The sequence below is a fragment of the Cicer arietinum genome, chromosome 3, assembly GCF_000331145.2.
Source record: "Cicer arietinum cultivar CDC Frontier isolate Library 1 chromosome 3, Cicar.CDCFrontier_v2.0, whole genome shotgun sequence".
NCBI classification, from domain to species: domain Eukaryota; kingdom Viridiplantae; phylum Streptophyta; class Magnoliopsida; order Fabales; family Fabaceae; genus Cicer; species Cicer arietinum.
The window spans coordinates 51,002,419-51,015,996 of NC_021162.2; the positions used below are offsets into that span (position 1 = coordinate 51,002,419).

A 13,578-nucleotide genomic window follows, 5' to 3' on the forward strand; every position below is an offset into this window, starting at 1 on the left:
AAACTTAAAATCACAAGTCATTTTTTAGAATAACTTGTGCGGCTTTGTTGATTAATTAAGACAAAGTTGAAAAGACGCAAAAGAAAGAGAAAAAAACCAGTTGATTAAATTTGAAAACACAAAAACAGAAAATCATTTGGGTAGGTCAGTTTTTTCAAGATCAACTATTTATTACAGGGTTTTTTGAGAGAATGTTGTATTTGAAAACACAAAAACAGCTAAGTCATGAGCGTTCTATTTGGAATTGATTCAATGAGAAAAGTTGACTACAATGAATATGTGATACACTTTATATATAACCAAACTAATAAATCTTAACTAACTTGTAGTCAATAGTAATCGACTTATAACTACCTACAACTAACTTCAATTTTATCTAACATTGTGATTGAGACTCCAAACACATCAGTGTTTGTTGGAACCATTGACTACATTCAATGTTTCTTTTCTTCTCTGTAACTCATCAACTCTGAAACCTAGGCGGAAATATGACATCCTCCTTGTTTTCTACACCGAAATGAATGAAGGACCAACTTCGTATTATGGTCCTCCTGTCATTGATATCCAGTACCCTTTCCAAGCCACATGGCATGTGGTATTTCAACTCACATAAAATCTCTGCCTTATACCATTCATGCTCTGAAAATGGCTTTTCCACTTTGCATTCTAAATCACAGAAAAGTACTTGCTGCATCATCTTTTTTGCAGAAAATATGTAGTTACATGAAGAAGTGAGTTGCTTAGGTTGAAATCCAACATCATATTGTCTTTACTAATTTGAGGTTGTCCTGCCCAACATAGAGATATCCGTGGGAATTTCTTTCGGAACCAAAAATACATAGATGATTCCTTGCTTTCCAGCTGGTACCAATTTACATCCCCTTGTTTAGTCCCTTCCAAAAACACATGTTAAGAAAAAACACATCAAGTAAGCCCTCCATGCCTTCATCATAAAGACGCATGACTGCTGGAATCACTAGTGATTGTGAACCAACTTTTTCTTTATGATTATTATTGTCAAATAATCAAAACCCGCGACAACCATAAGCAGTTATTATCTCAAGTTTGGGCAATACATGGATACTACTTGGTAGCTGAATCATCCATTGGCATTCCCTCATGAATAGTTGTTGGAGCCCAACAAGATTACCTATTGAAAAAGGTAACTTATCTAGTGTCGTCTAATCTAAATAAACATCTCTTAACTTCTCCATTCTTCCCAATACTTCAGGTAAGCTCTCAAGACGCAAGCAACCCCTCATATCCAAAGTCTCTAGAGAGGACAAGTTGATGTTGTGTACCCAAATTTCTAGTTGAGTCCATCCTTGAGCATTTAATAAAACAAGTTTATCAAGAAATCCGACTGAATCATGGATTCTAATTAAATTAGTACAGTGGTCAAGACATAGTGCCCCCAAATTTGGTACTCTAGATAAACTAGGTAATTCTGTTAAGAACTTGCAGTCTTCAAAATTCAGAAAGCTCAATGTTTCAAATGCCTACACAACAAAAATAGATGCCTAAAATTATTAGGTTAATCTCAACCAGAAATACATGTTAGTTTAATGTCAAAAAACATGTTAAAGATAGTATTTATATTTATATATTTGAAAATAATACACACCTTAGGTGATTTGAATGATTTAAGGCAGCTTTCAGGAAGGTTAAGTATCACAAGATTTTTGGGATTGAAATCATATGGTAAAGAGGATGATGGATATCCACTCCAGTCAAGCACTTTCAAGCTATTTAGTAGAATTTGAGGGCCTCTTGAAAATCTTATAAAGTAAATGTTAGGACTTTGTCATCAACATACATGGAGAAATTCACAAATTATAAATCAGCGCCCTTTTCTGCGAATGGTAATAAAGTTTGTCAAACATTTTTAATTGATAATGTAGAAGAAACAATATTGGAAACTTATATGTTAGTAAAAAATGTTTACAAAGTAGATATATTCTAACATACCTTATCTTCTTCCAAAACACTAACAATGTCCTCATCAAACCATAATCTACTGCTTCTACCAGCAACTAATGGTGATTCCTGCCTCGCGATTTCTCTTCCATGTCTTGAATTAAGTCATGCATTCTCACACAACCATTGCCATCAATTTTTATGAGAGATTTGTTAGTCAGCACTTGAAGGCCATCTTCCGCATGAAAACCATGTAAGTATAATATTTCTTTAACATAGCTCTTTTTGTAAGAATTGAAGAAACAAATGATGTCAAAAAAAATTACCCTTCTCATCTACTTCCAAATCATCATAGCTAAATGTCGTGTATATCTATATGAATAATTTTTTCATATTTATCTAATGCGGATTTCCATACATCCAAACTTTTGCCAAACAAGTGAGAACCTATCACCTCCAAAGCCAATGGAAGGCCATGACAATAAGATACTGCACGGTTGACAACATTAACATAATCTTGATCCATTTTTTTGTTTTTGAAGGCATGGCAACTAAACAATTCGAGAGCCTTTTCATGTTTTAGCTGTTTTACCTCAAATGACTTCAGAATCCTGTGAGTGGATAACAAATGATTATCTCTTGTAGTGATTATAACTTTGCTGCCAGAGCCAAACCAGTCACATCCTCCTAGCAGAGATGCCACTTCTAGCACTGCGGATTCTAGTGCAACTGGGTTATCAGCAACATGTAAAGGAGTGCGATCAATCTTATTAGATACTTCTTCAACGATATTCCTAAGAAATATGTATTCTGATTGAGACCTACACATTATAGTAGTACAAGTGATTGGCAATCGAAGCTTTGAATTAATTCTTAGTTCTTAGTTTCATCTTAGTCAAAATTAATTAGAGTATATATGCAATTAGTTTATAGAAAAATCAATTTGTGAAGGACAATTAGTGAACTAATGAAGAAATTGACATAATACAAATTATTATCTCTATTTGCTGTGTTTTGTTTATGTAGTTCAAATCCTGGATAGAAGATGTGTCCACATTTAGGATATGTTTGGGAGTAGGCCTTTGGGGTTATGTCCATACCTTGGTATATATTTGAAATCTTACTAATAATCAAAAGAATTACATGATAAATGGTCATATAGCATCTTAATTACACTTAATTTATCTTTAGGAACATTATATAGCTTCTTTAATTTGAAAAAAGAAAATAAGTCCTCTTAAATTGTCATATAACATCTTAATTACACTTAATTTATCTTTAGACATATTATATAGCTTCCTTAATTTAGAAAAAAAAAAAAGAAGTCCTCTCACCCCTTTCTTTCCAAAACCCTTCATCTAGACGTATCCTTAGAGTTCGACAATGCTCAAACACAATTATCTCTTGAGGAAACACGTGGAAAACTGGAAGAAATAAAAATGACAGAGAGATGTAGCATATATAACCTCATCTTATTTAGTTTTTAGTTTCTATATCTCATATTTTATGTTTTAAAATTCAAATTGAAATTTGACAAAATACAATGTTGTTAAAGACAAATTTAATATTTCCAAAAAGTTTAACAAGAAAAAGAAGACCAAATTATAAAAATTAAAGAATTTTTTTAAAAATGAATCAACATTAAAATATTTTAATTTCCAAAAATATCTATGGTACACATTAAATACATCCACTTATTTTGATGTGCAAAATTCATTACCGTACGAATTTGCTAAATAGAATAATAAATTTTTGAAGGGAAAGAACAATAACACAAAGTGTTGGACTTCAATAGAGAGAAGTTCTAGCGTCATGATCATAATTTATGCTTTAGTATAGTTTAATTGTAATGTCCCTTACTCTTAAGATGCATGTGGTTATATGGTGGACTTTCAATGAATTAATGATTTAGTTGTACACTACTAAAGAAAAGTTTTAAACGACCAACTCTTTATAAAACAAATAACAAAACGGAATGCTATGTGGTAAGAAATTAACAAGGTAATATTAATATTTCATAGATGATAATATTACCGTGGATGGGCATATACAAGATATAAAACAACTCTAAAGTTTTCTAAGCTCACAAATCATCTCAATAGCAAAACTTTCAATACTTGAAACCTTATTATATACTTTTTGACAAAGAAACGGGTATACCTATAATTTTCCAAGTTCCAGCAACCTTTCCTAGACTAACATAATTCTCATTCTCTCCAAAAGACAATATAGTGTTCTTAGTTAGCTATCTGCCATGGATATCTGAAATACTGGCTAAGTTGATAGAGTACAAGCCATCATTGCTTTCTTCAGACGACACTGTGCTCAGCATATTCTGTCTCAAGATGAATGCAGGTTTCTTTGGTGGAGGAAGGTCAACAATCACACTATTAAGCATATAAATTACAGCAGACATAGTGGGTCTGTCTATGGAAAATTCTTGTACACACAGAAGCCCTATGTGTATGGACCTAAAGATACATTCATGATGAATAAGATCATATATTCTTGGATCTACAAAAGATGAAATATTGTCTTCTGTCCATTGTATCCAAGCCTAAATTGACAAACCAAATATCAAACATTTGAGAAAGCTGAAGAACATCCAAGATTGGGTTAGTTAGATAAGATAATTTAAGATACTTACAAATCCTAAAAGGGTCAAAGAATCCTCGCAGTCATAGAAGCTTGAATTTCGTCTTCCACTAACAATCTCAAGAAGCAAAACTCTGAAGCTAAAAACATCAGATTTGTCAGAAAACAGTCCTTGCATTGCGTATTCTGTAGACATATAGCCACTACATTGAAATGCAAGACAATTTAATTTAGTATCCAAGTACACTACTTTAACCTTGAACTAAGAAGGTATAGTGGTGTACTTACTAAGTTCCGACGACGCTTCTAGTATTTTCTTGATCTTCACTACCTCCAAAGATTCTGGCCGTACCAAAGTCTGATATTTTTGGATTAAGCTCATTATCTAGCAAGATATTACTTGGCTTCAAATCTCTAAGTATAATTTTTAGCCAGGAATCTCTGTGAAGATAAAGCAATCCCCGAGCTATTCTTTCTATTATGCTAAAGCGTTTACTCCAATCAAGGATTTTACTTTCCGATGAATCTAATAAATGAAAAATTAAACTTTTGTTATTTTGAATCTAGTACTAATACAAGATAAGTTGTGTCATTGGCTGTGAAACAATTGTTCATCGTTACAAAACATTTCCATATATGATGAATAGCGTTTAACCTCAAAGCTTGAATTGGGTATGAAACAAATGGTACAGTGTCAAAGACTAACCAAAGAGAAATGCATCCAAACTTTTATTTGGCATGTACTCATATATCAACATCTTTTCCTTTCCTTCAACACAACAACCAAGAAGTCTTACAAGATTGCGGTGTTAGAAACTTAGAAATCACCACTACTTCATTCGTGAATTCTTTTAGACCTTGTCCAGATGCTGTAGAAAGTATTTTAACCGCAATTTCCTGACCATTAGACAGTGCCTCCTAGAAGAGAAATTAAACAAATTTGTGCATGTACTCTTTTTATAACTTTGAAATATATCGGAATTATTTTCTACAACTTCATTTAATATACCTTGTATACTGGTCCGAAACCACCCTGCCCAAGTTTGTTGGATGAATTGAAGTTGTTGGTCGCAGTTGCAAGCTTTCCAAAATTAAATAGTAATAGCTCTTGGAGTTTAACTTATGACAGTTCTCCAATTGTGTTGTCAAATTGGTTTCTTCCTGAATTATTTGAAACTCACAAATTAGCAGGAGGAAGAAGCGTCAAACAATTAAAATTGAAAGTGATTTGAATTGTTCAGTTAAAGAAAACAGAAACTAGTTAGCAGAAATAATTTAATTTTATAGAAAATTATGATCTTGTATTTGTATGATTTGTATCGACAATACTAATACGTAGAAAACTCTTCAGAGTATATGATATATTACCGTGGTGGTTAGATATTCTTCTCCACATGATATATGCACAAACTAGAACTAAGACAGTTCCTGTTATCACTGTTATAATAATGATGACTGGCTTGTTTCCCTCTTTATCTGCACCCAATGAAAGTTGAAAATTTTCAATCTAAAACCCTGAGAAAAGGGTAAACTCAGAAGTGTATGTATTCAATTTGTTGCACAAATAATAACCAGCATAAAATGTTTACCAATTTCTGTGTAGGCTACACGGACATACAAGTCAAGTCCTCCATATGAGAATTGTTGTATGTCAACTAGATTCCCAGTCCAAGACATACAACCAATGTCAGCATCATATGAATATGCAACACAAGAGCAATTCCCCAAACATTGACTTCTGCATGTGTCTGGTGAAAGTGAGAGAGAAGACCCATCTGCAAAATCAGGAACTTTGACCATCTGTAGTTTCAAAAAATCATCAGCTTTACTCTCAGTACTTTTTTTTTTAATGCTCTTTTTTTCACACTTTTGCAAAGGTGTCCTCCTAATACACCCTCCAATCCAATTTTTCCTATTCCATTCCTCTTTGTTCATTGGCTCAAACCCTTTCAAACAGCTACATATTGGTGAGCTTTGTGAATTACAGCTAGCAAAAGTTCCACATACACCATAAACATCACATTCCATTTGATGACTATTCCATGTTACATTCCATTCTTTCTTCTTTTCATCCCACCATTTCTCTTCACAGTTTCCTTCTGAAGTTAGATTATAGATTATGAGACCATTTGTATCCTTTGTGTTTCAAAGAAGGAACCGTCATCTCCAACATGTATATCATTGAGGTCATGAGTTTTCGTATATGGAAGCCCTGAAAAAATCTTACCATCCCATGGACAGGTGCACCAATATGGTCGAGTTTTGTTCCAAATGAACACCTCAGTTATACTAAGTCGTTCAACACTTAAAGAGAAGCTTCCAATGGATGGATTAGAAGAGCTTTTCCATGATGTAAGTTTTACTTTCTCACCTGTAATTAGATACAAAGCATGACATATTTAAGTTAAGAATGTATAAGAACTTCATATATTTCAATGAGAACCGACAGTTGAGAAATGAACCCCCTTATTGCCATCTTTTCAGTGTTACCGTCTAATGTAGTAACGATTAAACAAATAATAGAATGAAAAGACCTATCACAGTTCATTCATAACTAAATATTAGTGCTTAATAATAAAATTAGTTGATGTTATGGTGTCTATGGCAACACTTACATCTAAAAAATTAAAATATAGCATAATGAAAATGAAGAACAGAAACATGTTTGTGTAATAGCTGAAACTTATTAGTTAGATGATTGCTTCTTGTTATGATAAATTATGACATTTAGTTTCCATAAATCACTTCCTTTTAACTTGTTGATTATTGAGACTTCGACAATGAAGCAATACTTTTCCATGTACGATGAATGCCCCGTTAAAGTGTCCTTAATTTCTATAACTTCAGGGAAAATAAGTTGTCACTACCTTTTTTTCCTTAAGAAAAATACCATAGAGATCTTGCTTAAAAATAAATTGAAATTTTTGTGAATTAAAGCAATATATATTTCTACTTAATAAAAGAATAATAATAATAATAATAATAATAATAATAATAATAATAATAATAATATATTTCTACTTCAGAGTTATAAGGTATTTTTCTCAAACAAATGAAACATGTAATAAACAGATATTTCTTGTAAAAATGAGCAATTATTTGCTTGGAAAAAATGCATGAACTGTATTGAAAAATCAAGAGTCATTAGAAAAGTATAGTCACGTGGTGGAAAATCAATGAATTATGTTTTAAGACCGCTAGTATATATTTCATTTGAGTCCTGCTCAAAAAACAAAAATAAAATTGACTCATGTCACCTATTACAATCTCTTGACTTATTCCATGTTTTTATTTATTTAAATTAGATTAAAATCCACAAGCACAAGTTGTGCGAGTAAATATAATTTTTTTTATAAATATTTTACAATATTATACATATAATTTGATAATAATTTAAATAAAATCTCACGATTTTGTCTTTAGAAAAAATATATCGGTAGGTTGATGCGTCAATGTTGTCTATTTACAATTTTAATGTGTTGAAACATATTTTATATAATGCAAACAATACTTAAAAAATATTATTTGAGATAACTTTTTTCTAGTACGGAACTAATTTACTATATTGTACCAAAATTAAAAATAATTTACTATTTAAAATGAATTAAAAATATATTTTAGTATATAATCATACAAAAAACATTCAATATTTCAGATAACATACAAATTTTCTTATAAGTCCATATCAAAAATAGTATAATAAGAATAAAAAAGAAAAGACGTGTTGAAACAGTATAAATTAAATTTAAAGAACTTTTTAATTCAATAACGAATTGTTGGTCTAATTCTAAATGATATCTCTCTTTATCTGGTTTGAATATTAATTTTAGTTATCTAATAAATGACATGAGATATATTTATTTATTTTATAGATCTCACTAAAAATAGCTATTTTTTATTAAAAGATTTTATTTATTTATTTCGTGATGATATTATGTAATACTCACTTTGAAGAAATTAAATGATTGTAGAAACTAAAAATGTGAGATAGGTATATCTCATAGACATGAACTATTTCTTATTTTTCATCTAAAAAAATCTTAGAGAGTTAAGTGTTAAACTATTTGACTCGATATGTCTAAAGATGAGGTGAAAAAGATATTGTAATTGTCATCGTATAATATTGTATAACTTATTCATATTATCACTGAAATTTAAGAGATGTGTATTAGTGTTAGAAACCTGTTTCAAATTTCAATGTATATCCGAAAAATACATTGGATAACACATAATATACTATGTAATGAAAGATAAGCACATTTTGAAAGAAAAAGTGATGTATTTAGACCAAATGTCAACAACAACAATTGATCACAAATATATCAAAATATATATAAATAAAATTAAAACTCAAAGATGTAAACTAAAAAAATATATGAGTTATCACACTTTTTGCTTATCTAAAAGGAAAAAAGTTTGAAAATATGTAATGAGCATACGAAGAGTTGCATATGGACCTAATCATATATGTCGTTGTCTTCCTATTTCCAGATAAAAATAACATGCGATATAAAATAACTTCCCTTAATTATAGTTTGAGAAAACTTTAAAAAGACACAATATATTAATTGAGATTTAAAACTATAGGAAGAACCGTTACCAATAATGATGAAGGAACAATGAGTGTCGAATAACTAATATTTATTGTATTGTAATTTGTAACTTATGAAACATGAATAGTTCCACAAAATATTATATGCAAAAATAGTAATAGTAAAATATGTGTTAAAACAAAAAAAAATGTGCTAAAGTAAATTGCATGTGTAAAATAATAAGAAGGGTGAAAGAGTGCTTGTTAGAATATAAGAGTATATTTTAAGATATTATAATAGATATACCTCTTTTTATTGAAACAAGTCAAAAGACCAATCAGACCCAAATCCTTATACAACAAAAGGAATAGGAAAAGGGAGCCTCATCGGTCCACATTCTATTTGCTTATCTTCCATTGTTGCTTAGAGGCTCCTCAAATTTTTGTATTTATCTTTTATTGAATCTCAACTTTCGAATCGGTAAATTCTCGGGTGCATGAATTTAGTAATTTAAGTTACCGGGTTCCAGCATCCGGAAGCCACAAATACACAAGCAAGTCAACCTTTTCACCAAGCACTTCTTCTTCAACACTCAACCTTAAATTCTTCACACATTTTCACATTTTTAGAGTTCAAAATTCTCATTCTTCTATCCATTGACATCATCAATTGTATTCTTGTTCATTGCAAAGGTAATGTAGCTCTAAAAGCTTTCTCATTGTCATTTTTTGGTAGTTGTTTTTTAAAAAAATTAACACTACTGGATTCACACATTCGATAGTGTTTTAAAAAAATATAACACTATCGGATTCACACATCTGGTAGGTGTTAATACAATACATAATTGTTTGTTTTTTGCATGATTGAGTTTTAATTTGTGTTAAATATTTATAGTTAGTTATGGTTGAGCTTGAAGCTAAATTCAAACATTTTCCAGCACCCGATTTGAAACCTGAGCCTGTAGCTGAACCAAAGCCCGAGCTTGAAGAAATACCTAAGCTCATACTTGACTTGAAATAGGAGGAAACATCTGATTTGAAACTAAATATTGCAGAGTCATTGGTGATTGACATCGATGTTGAGATTAACTTCATTACTGATAATACATATAGATGTGAGATGATTTGATTGCTTGAGTTCGTCATCAGGAAACTATGTTAGGATTTTTAGTGGTAATTACAAAATCTGATCATAGTTCAAATAGAAGAAAACAATTTTTTGAATTGAGTTGTGAAAGGAGTGGTGTGTATTAAAGAACCAATAATAAGTTGAAACACGAAGACACAAGATCTAAGAAATGTGAATGTTCATTCATGTTGTGTGGTTATTTCCTGCGACCAAATAATCAAATCTTAGTGTTGTGTCAAAATCACACATCCATGAGAGGGTTAAGATGTGAAATATTAGGTTAAGATGTCATATCAAATTATCTTTTATATATGAGATATATATAAGATAAGATGTGAAATATTAGGTTAAGATGTCATATCAAATTATCTTTTATATATGAGATATATATAAGATAAGATGTGAAATATTAGGTTAAGATGTCATATCAAATTATCTTTTATATATGAGATATATATAAGATAAGATGTGAAATATTAGGTTAAGATGTCATATCAAATTATCTTTTATATATGAGATATATATAAGATAAGATGTGAAATATTAGGTTAAGATGTCATATCAAATTATCTTTTATATATATAAGATAAGATGTGAAATATTAGGTTAAGATGTCATATCAAATTATCTTTTATATATGAGATATATATAAGATAAGATGTGAAATATTAGGTTAAGATGTCATATCAAATTATCTTTTATATATGAGATATATATAAGATAAGATGTGAAATATTAGGTTAAGATGTCATATCAAATTATCTTTTATATATGAGATATATATAAGATAAGATGTGAAATATTAGGTTAAGATGTCATATCAAATTATCTTTTATATATGAGATATATATAAGATAAGATGTGAAATATTAGGTTAAGATGTCATATCAAATTATCTTTTATATATGAGATATATATAAGATAAGATGTGAAATATTAGGTTAAGATGTCATATCAAATTATCTTTTATATATGAGATATATATAAGATAAGATGTGAAATATTAGGTTAAGATGTCATATCAAATTATCTTTTATATATGAGATATATATAAGATAAGATGTGAAATATTAGGTTAAGATGTCATATCAAATTATCTTTTATATATGAGATATATATAAGATAAGATGTGAAATATTAGGTTAAGATGTCATATCAAATTATCTTTTATATATGAGATATATATAAGATAAGATGTGAAATATTAGGTTAAGATGTCATATCAAATTATCTTTTATATATGAGATATATATAAGATAAGATGTGAAATATTAGGTTAAGATGTCATATCAAATTATCTTTTATATATGAGATATATATAAGATAAGATGTGAAATATTAGGTTAAGATGTCATATCAAATTATCTTTTATATATGAGATATATATAAGATAAGATGTGAAATATTAGGTTAAGATGTCATATCAAATTATCTTTTATATATGAGATATATATAAGATAAGATGTGAAATATTAGGTTAAGATGTCATATCAAATTATCTTTTATATATGAGATATATATAAGATAAGATGTGAAATATTAGGTTAAGATGTCATATCAAATTATCTTTTATATATGAGATATATATAAGATAAGATGTGAAATATTAGGTTAAGATGTCATATCAAATTATCTTTTATATATGAGATATATATAAGATAAGATGTGAAATATTAGGTTAAGATGTCATATCAAATTATCTTTTATATATGAGATATATATAAGATAAGATGTGAAATATTAGGTTAAGATGTCATATCAAATTATCTTTTATATATGAGATATATATAAGATAAGATGTGAAATATTAGGTTAAGATGTCATATCAAATTATCTTTTATATATGAGATATATATAAGATAAGATGTGAAATATTAGGTTAAGATGTCATATCAAATTATCTTTTATATATGAGATATATATAAGATAAGATGTGAAATATTAGGTTAAGATGTCATATCAAATTATCTTTTATATATGAGATATATATAAGATAAGATGTGAAATATTAGGTTAAGATGTCATATCAAATTATCTTTTATATATGAGATATATATAAGATAAGATGTGAAATATTAGGTTAAGATGTCATATCAAATTATCTTTTATATATGAGATATATATAAGATAAGATGTGAAATATTAGGTTAAGATGTCATATCAAACATATGTTCGTGTTGCCTGCAGTTTTGATTCTGTACCTCCCAGAATATAGAAAAATGTATTAGGAAGCATAATTGATATAGCATGGAAACATGATGTATTTGTTGATGGAGGAACCAGAAAAATAAAATGTAATTATTGTGAAAAAATATTTATTGGAGGAGTGTACAAACTGAAACATCATTTGAGTGGTACACAGCTCAACGGTATTGCATGTGATGTTGTACCTGATGATGTGAACAAATACATGTTTGAGCTTGTAATATCCTTGAAAGAAAAGTCATTGAAGATATCAAAAGAGAATGATACATATAATGAAAAAGTAAAAGGAAAAAGGTCATTAGAGGAGGATGAGAGTGCTATCCCTGCAAAACTTTCCAAGAGAAACGTAGTAAGTACTCAAGCCACCATCAACAACATTTTTAAGAAGAATTTGAAAGAAGAAACTTGTCTAGAAATAACTTCGTTCTTCTACAATAATGTCATAGCCTTTTATATGAATGAATTATATGATATAAATTTCCAATCAAACAATAAATTTTGTAAAATTTGTATCGTTTAAAAAATTATTAAACATTATTACATTATTGCAATTTGATCATTATTTTTTTATGTTCATATTTATTTTCATATTTTATTATTTATTAAAATATCTATTTTAAATTTTTATCTCTTGAATCTACTATATATATATATATATATATATACATATATATGAATATTTCTAACACCGTCCAAACTATAAAATTGATCTCCTAAATTTTACGCACAAATAAAAAACAAAAAAGATAAACATAAAAACGAATTGTTCAAACTAAAAAAACACTAAAAGAAGAGCTTTCATATTGAACATAAAGTTCACCTTGTTTTTACCTCTAAAACTTCCACCTGATATGCAAAAAATGTAATTCATTTTCCCAATTTCAAAGTATCGTGTTGAAACCTAATTGTGTGAAACGTTTTTGTTTCCGAGCATTGTTTTGGTTGGTTGAATATTATGTAATGTTGTTGAGCATTGTTTTAAAAAAAGTTAATATTTATATATATGAAGAAAAAAAATTATTCATACATAAAAAAATATGAGATAAATAATTGTCACTATTAAATATAAAAAAATACAGATTAAATATTTGTTATCGATAAACATAAAAAATCCAAGATAAATATTTGTCAATGATATATAAAAAAAAAAAACTTAATATATATTTGTTATTGATAAATCTAAAAAGACATATAGAATTTG

At 28.7% G+C, this 13,578-nt stretch overlaps 2 pseudogenes; both read right to left on the reverse strand.

Moving 5' to 3' along the window:
* Nucleotides 1-334: 334 nt before the first annotated feature.
* On the reverse strand, nucleotides 335-2,746 carry LOC113784981 (disease resistance protein Roq1-like; annotated as a pseudogene).
* Nucleotides 2,747-4,162: 1,416 nt separating this feature from the next.
* Nucleotides 4,163-6,905, reverse strand: LOC101489619 (G-type lectin S-receptor-like serine/threonine-protein kinase At1g11330; annotated as a pseudogene).
* Between the last annotated feature and the right edge of the window lie 6,673 nt (nucleotides 6,906-13,578).